General features: G+C 36.5%; 1 pseudogene; it reads left to right on the forward strand.

Annotated features, from left to right (window-relative positions):
- The first annotated feature begins 3,763 nt into the window (after nucleotides 1–3,763).
- On the forward strand, nucleotides 3,764–7,485 carry LOC125865111 (uncharacterized; annotated as a pseudogene).
- Nucleotides 7,486–7,949: the final 464 nt, after the last annotated feature.

Here is a 7,949-nt window from a genome sequence, read left to right on the forward strand (position 1 = left end):
ATACAACGTGACATTAGAAATCAATATGGTGTTGATTTGAACTACATGAAGGCATGGAGGGCAAAAGAAAAGGCACTAGAGATATTAAGAGGTAAACCTAGAGATTCGTATGGAAAGTTGCTTAGCTACTTGTACATGGTGAAGCATACAAATCCTGGATCTGTTACAAGATTGGTAAAGACAGAGAATGGACGTTTTTTATATGCTTATGTAGCTCTTTACGCCTCAATTAAAGGATGGGAATATTGCATGCCTGTTGTTGTTGTTGATGGTAGTTTCTTAAAAGCAGCCTACAGGGGAACAATTTTGACGGCTTGCACACAGGATGCAGCAGGTTAGTTTAAATTGAATGTTTATTGGTTATTAAACGAGTTCGGATAAATTTTTCCTGAATGTTATCTACTTATTCACATTTTATATAGTCTACTATTAGAAATATTTAAACATGATTTTGTAGCCTAATTCATTATATGTGTATTTTATCAATGAATCAGGTAAAATACTTCCATTAGCTTTTGCTGTAGTTGATTCAGAGAATGATGCATCATGGAAATGGTTTTTCGAAAGGATCCGAGAGACCTATGGCACAAGAGAAGGTATGTGTATCGTATCTGATAGGCATGAAAGCATTCTGAACGCAACTTCTGTTGTGTATCCAGGGGTGCCTCATTGTGTATGCTTATACCACCTTTGGGGCAATATTAAGAAAAATTTCAGGAAGCACCATAAGGTCCTGAGAAAAATATTTTTTACAATGGCTAATGCATACACAACAGAGGAATTCAATCAATACATGGCTGAGACCTATAGCATTGACGAGAGGGTGAAAGAATACTTATTTGATATTGGATATCACAGATGGTCTATTGCACACTCAAATGTTAATAGATTTATGGTGATGACTTCAAATATTGCCGAATCTGTGAATGCAGCTGATAAGGAGGCCAGAGAGCTTCTTATATATGATTTGCTGGATTACTTGATGAAGATGATTGGTCGCTGGAACAATACAAATAGAAATGAAGCAATTGCAACAGGCACAACACTCAGCACAAAATATGAACACCTAATGAGGGAGAAAATGAAGGAATCACAGGGAATGATGGTATGTAATTTGTTTGTGATATATCATTTTTTATACATTGCATAAAAGTTGGTGTACTACCTCTAAAAATTATTTTTAAAATGTAGGTTGTCCCATCAACGGAATATTTGTATACAGTTTATGATGAAGGTAAACGTCATATAGTCAATATGCGTGAAAGGATATGCACATGTAGGCAATTTCAAATGGATGTTATGCCGTGTAAGCATGCTTTGGCTATTGTGAGAAAATACTACATGAGTGAATATGAATATTGCTCTGTATATTACAAGAAAGATAACCTATTAAACACATATGAAGTTCCAGTGTATCCAATTCCTGACGAGAGTATATGGGAAATTCCTCCTGATGTTGCAGCGGATATTGTCCTACCACCCAAAGGAAAAATCAAACCTGGCAGGCCACAAAAGATAAGGTACAAAAATAGTGGTGAAGCAAGACCAAAGAAGTCAAGAATTACATGTGGAGTGTGTGGACAACAAGATCACAATAGGCAGACATGTCGAAACATTCTGCAAGCAACTTAGCTTTTTAAATTTAGTTCTCAAATTTTATCTCTGCCTTCTTATTTTAGAACATAGTTGGCTAGTATTTATGCTTATTTTACTATGTTTTTTATAATTAATGTGTTGATTCTCATGTTTGAAGACTTTTTTCCTGTTTTTTATTTCATTTGTTGTCTAATTAAACTTATATTATATATATATCTATCAGATGTCATTTCGAATTCAGTTGTCAATAAACTTGCAGCTTGAAATGAAATAATGTGTTTTCTTTTTCTTCTTTCAAAGTGAATTTAGATATACCTAGATACTAACTTAGATGCTCTGCCATTACTATAAAAGCTACTGGACATCAATGGTATCGGAGTGCGCCTCTTCACTAGGGTGATTAAAGTGCAACGAAATGCCTTAAAGTTGAATTTGGTTCGCGTTGCTACGCTATAAGTTGCCACCAGGATAAGTACAATCATTGTAAACTAAGAAAAAGAAGAAAACAAGATGTTATTTGTTGACAGAAGCAGGTGCAATTAATCGAGCAGAGCTCCAATTCTCTTGGCAATTGACGTCCCAATTTAAACACTTGGGCATTCTGGTCCTAAGGAATTCCCAGTTCCTAAGGAGTTTTGAACTCCTTTACCTAATAAATTAGTTTGGGTCGATGATTGTTAGACCTATCTAGCAGTTACAACATTCTTACAATTAAGGTACGAACTCCAGCAGATGACGTCATTAGTACCAAATCAGCATTGCGCCAGATGCTATAGGATAGGAATAATATTACTAACTTATCACGTAAGAAACCAACAATTGTTATTAAAGACAGTGGCATGGCTTTAAGGTATGAACAAACTCTTTAAACCAAATTAGAATAAAAAGAACTCTTCATAAGAATATGGAAAAATAAAATTAATATCAGTTCATCACTTAATTAAAATAAACAAAGAAATGTACTATTTCAAAAGTTAATCCATAATACCAACTTAAAAAGATCAGTGACTCAGACACTCACAATGGTCAAGACTCAATTCCAATTCCTCTTAATTTCATAAGATATAAGCTAATTATTATAATGCTTTACATGATCAATTTTTTTCATTATTCCCGACGATTTAGATTCACTGGAAATATGTTTCTCTAGTTTCATCTTGCCATAATTCCACAGCAACGATCCAAACTTGATGCGATGTGTATTGACATCAAATTCATTGTCAAACACATTACTACCACATATGAATCTTTCCGCAAACAGAGCAATTTAGATTTTTGTGGTGCAACTTCAATAAATTTTCTCCTTTTGACGTTGACACTCCGACCTTGATCTTCAAGATCAAATGCAATAGATTTTCCTTTTTTGATTTCGTCCAACTTTCTCCTTCTCAGGTACTCCTTTGACCTCTCCTCCTTCAGTCGATTAACAACACTATGATCAACTGTCGGTAGTGGCAAAACACTACCACTTTGAATGTTACAACAGTTTGAATGGGACATAGGTGTTGGAGACAACAAACGAAAGTTAGGCTCACCAACGGGTGTTACCGTCTCGACAAATTCATCGTGTAGTTCCATTTCAGTTGATGAATCTTCCTTCGCCATTTCTAACTACTGTGTATAAAAGAAACAATGTACATCAATTACTATCAAATATGAAGCTTACCGAAACTACGTACAAAAATAATCAAATGAAACTCAATAACATTGTCCCTATAAAATTCCTACCTGAACTATGTGAAAAAACAATAATGTAAGCTTATATCAGAAGAAATGCAAAATTTGATACCCAATAGTGGGAACCAACCGTACAAAATTTGCTAACTACCCAATAGTGGGAATCAACCGTACTCTATTTTATTTAATAATTAATATATCTATATATATTAATAATTATTATTATTATCTTTTCAACTTCTTTAAACTGCTATATATGTGAAAAAAACTTTCATATTTGTAATATTGAAAAAGTACTATTATTTATGTAGTTAAGTCTTAATGATGGTCTTTCCATGTAATTTTCCCATGTCGGGAAAAGTATTGGGCCAATTGTCCAACTTATCGTTTTCCTTCCAAAATTGGGCCCAATTCAGATTTCATTTCCAAAGCCCAATTTTCAACTTTAAAAAAAATTATATTCTTCTCCATCCTTTTTTTTTCCTTTGCCATAAAAAACCATTTTTGTATAATCAGATTTCCACCTTTTCTTTCTTCATCACCTCACAAAAGTTTTCTAATAAATCACTTTTTTGCACACCGGAAAATCCTGTTTTTTTTCCCGATCAAGTTCATCGGAGGTACCGCCGATGTGGTCGTATCGGCGATTGATACTAACTTGCGCGCGGTACGAAATACTCTAAACCTGGTCAAGTTTCGCCGGTGCCGGCGGTGGTTGAAGCTAACGTGCGCATGGTATAAAATTCGAAACTTTGTTCCTCTAAAATCATCTGAGACGTCCACGTGGATGGAGACTGTTGAGAATCGTACACGTATGAGGGAAGAAGTAGGGCCCAGAAAGAAGAAGTGGGGTACTTGGGAGGAATTAATCCTAGGTGGCGCAATTCTCCGGCATGGGATACAAGACTGGAACGTCGTCGCTTTGGAGCTTCGTTCTTGTAACATTTACTTCACCCCTCAGGTTCACATTAATTTTCATTCATTATTGACTTGACACGTTCAAAATAATAGACAGAATGATTGAATGTAATTAATAAATTTGCTTTAGAAAATGACTATTATTAATAATAAAAACTAAATTAATTAGTAAAAGTAAATACTAATGTTTGGTCTAATAGTATCAGTTACTATTTGATATAACGATTAACGTAGTACCTAACTTTTAAAATTATTTTATTTTTATGTAGAAATAGATTTTGTGGGGCCCTTGTAGTAACTAATTGGGATGAGTCAATTATAAATTGTTTTAAAATAGACTTTACGTTTTATGTCGTATAAATAATACTGAAGTAACTAATATCTCAAGTTGTATTGTATTTGGTTCCCTATTAACATTTCCGTTTCTGATTTCAAAGATTTTAGGCTGATTGAGTCGAGGAGAGACTCTTTCATAAACAACCTTTCTAACTTCATAAGTATGTGCCAGAACATAGAAAGACCAGTGCTTGGCTTGTTACTGCTTCGGATGGATAATACGACGTTACTACTCTCCTTCCTGCTTGTCATTTCCTTTTTAAAGCTGCTCATTTTTCAACCCAGGATGTGATGACCTATTCTATTTTAACTTTAGCTACTCAAAAACCTAAACAATGGATGTTTTTCCCGTCTTCCCAAACCAATTTACCTATTTGAGATGTCTCCATGTGTGGCTTGATAAGATAAGGACCACTAGGGGCTTGGTTTGTTCAGAAGTAAGCAAGCAAAGACAAGTGATAGCTAAGCAAGAGTGCTTGCGGTGATGAATAATCTTTTAATTAGACCAAACAAATAGAGGTACCGCTATTCCTCACTACGATATTTACTCTTGAAATACAGGGTAAGCCAACCAGTAGAAAGAAAGTGTAAGCAAGGACTTCTATTCTTGTGCCAGTCAACAATATCTCTGGTGCCAGACCTCATTTGTGAGATTACATTGGATATGTTGGAAGCTGATTTTTTCATGCTTCCCGATAAACTATAGAGGAATAGTGCATTGACGATACACGAAATTGCCCGTATAAGGAGAGTACCTAGTTTTACATATATAGTTAAACCGTTGGGAAATGATGCAATTAATATATTTCACTGGCATGTTGTCTTTCTTGATCTCCTCTTATTCACCATATTTATCTTTAAGCATACAATTACTCTATCAAATGCTGATTTGACCAAAAAAAAATACTTAATTTCAGGCCTGCAAAGCCAAGTATGAGGATTTACAAAAGCGTTACGCTGGCTGCAAGTGAGTCAAGTTCTTCAAACTCATGAGCTAATTTAATTTTGTGCATTGAGTTCATGTCACAGCTATGGCTTCTAAAAATGCTTAGTTCAGCTTATGACTGCGCTACTAGTATATTGGTAGCACGTGCCAAAAGAATTGGCGTTTGAATTTATTATGCCTAGGATCGATACTAAGCTTTGGTATGTGGTACTCAAGCCGAGGGTCCTCCGGAAACAGCCTCTCTACCTCCACAAGGTAGGGGTAAGGTATGTTTACAACTCTACCCTCCCCAAACCCCATTTGTGGAATTTCACTGGGTATGTTGTTGTATGCTAAGGTTTGGGATTATATATATGGTTTCTTTTCACTTGATATAAATTGGAGAAAAATTTACACATTAGTATTTTATCCTTTACTGTAATCAATGTCTCATTTCTTTACCTTTTGCTTTCTTAGTGCTTGGTTTGAAGAGCTAAGAAAGAGACGAGTTGAAGAACTGAAGCAAGAATTGGAGAAATCGGAAAGCTCAATTGGGTTAGTATAATGCTTCTCTGTCTTAGGTTTGTGCTTCTCAAATATACCGTGTTTTAAGTTTCTTGACCATACTGTATCTACATGTCCGCAGCTTAACAGGTGGTTTCTGATTTCAGAACTTTGTCCTTTCACTTTAAGTTTTCTAGCTCAATTTTTATGTGTTTAATCTCAGGTCTCTCGTCACAAAGATTGAAAGCCTGAAGGCTGAGAAAGAACGGTCTTCTCAGATTAATTATGGGTCCGGTACTCACACTGAATCACCCGCTGCTCATGTGAAGTCAGAACGCATGGAATCTATTGGCAAAGATGGTATATGCGCTGGCAACTTCATGCTAGACAGTACTAGGACCAACTTTTCGCCTGAGTTTGAGAGTCCTGCAGTAGCTTTGGCTAATGAGATAGACTCAAAAACTAGAATGCTCGGAGTCTTGTGAGGCTGCTGAAGTTCCAAATATAAGCAATCAAGCAGAGACTACCAATGGAAATGGAAGAGGGGCTTTGAGGAAGAGAAAAGGTAAGAGAAAAAGGAAAGACATTGGTTCGGATGTCAAAAGGAGTATTGGGGAGACCGACAATGTGTGCTCAATCAGTGGCATCTCCCTTTCCAACGGTAAGGAAACATCAATCAGTTGCGACCAAAGTATTAAGCCTACTGCCACAGAGGATAATAAAGAAGGATTATCTAGGTTGATGAATGACGATTTGATGGCAATTTTCAATTCCATTATACAGAATGAAGCGGCTATGGTCTTTAGGCATTGTTGCGATAGTCAGAAGAGAGCTAAATATAAGGAAATGATCAAGCAGCATATGGATATTGAAACAGTAAGATCAAGATTAGTCAGCTGTTCCATCAAATCACCAGGTGAACTCTTTAGAGATTTACTTTTGCTAGCAACCAACGCCATTGTATTTTACTCGAAGAGGACGAGAGAACACAAGTCAGCTGTGGCTCTCAGAGACATTGTCACTAAAGTATATCATGACCATTATAAAAGCTCTTACCACACAACTACTTCTCTGCTCACATTCTCAACAACAGGTAATCTGCCCGTGAAGCCAAGAAGTGCTCGCCCTCGCCCTCGCCCTCGCCCCTCCAAATCTAAACTTCAATCCAATTCTTGAAACAATGTAAATAGCATTGCAGGAATCGTTGGATGAGATGATCATAAACCAAGTGATGCTGATTCCGAGGCTCGATTGCAGTCATTGTTAGCTGCTAAGAAAGGGTACAAGGGACATATACACGACCTAAAAATCCGTTTAGGAGGAGCATCGATCTGAGGTGGTAACGAAGGATAGTAAAAGAGCTCGCAGAGGTGAATTGCAGGTTGCATAGTCCTCTTTTTCATGTACAAATTTTCTTCCCCCTCACCCCCAACCCTATATCTTTCATGGTCATTTTGCAACTGGACTCCAAATGTGAAAATCATTTCTAGTTGTGAATACTTAGTTCCAAATCAGTTTGACATTTATTAAATGGCGACTTCTTCATTGTTACAGCTCTGAGTATGTGCCATTTCTAAATTCTGAATTCATATTCAGGGAAGTACTAGTAATTAAAAAAAATTAGTCAAAAGTATGATGGAATTCCAAAATCAAATGATTGAACAACCGGGACGGGAGCAATTTACTTATGATACTTAGTTGACATTCATAAAAAGCATCTAATGAATTATGAGTTCAATCCATCTTGTTTAACGGAACTGTAAAGATATGACACCTGAGTCTAATTCAATCCCAAAAGGTAGCTCATGATGGGAGGATTGCTTAAGTCCATACAAAGAGACCACCAGTCCATTCCCCAACCAATGTGGGACTATAACCCACTCTAACACCCCCTTCATGCCCAGGCCCAACTGGAGCGTGGACCGAGAGTCCAAACAAGGATGGATCTGGCTCTGATGTCATGTAAAGATATGACATCTAGGCCTAACTCAAC

This window comes from Solanum stenotomum, chromosome 5 (assembly GCF_019186545.1).
Source record: "Solanum stenotomum isolate F172 chromosome 5, ASM1918654v1, whole genome shotgun sequence".
Lineage (NCBI taxonomy): Eukaryota > Viridiplantae > Streptophyta > Magnoliopsida > Solanales > Solanaceae > Solanum > Solanum stenotomum.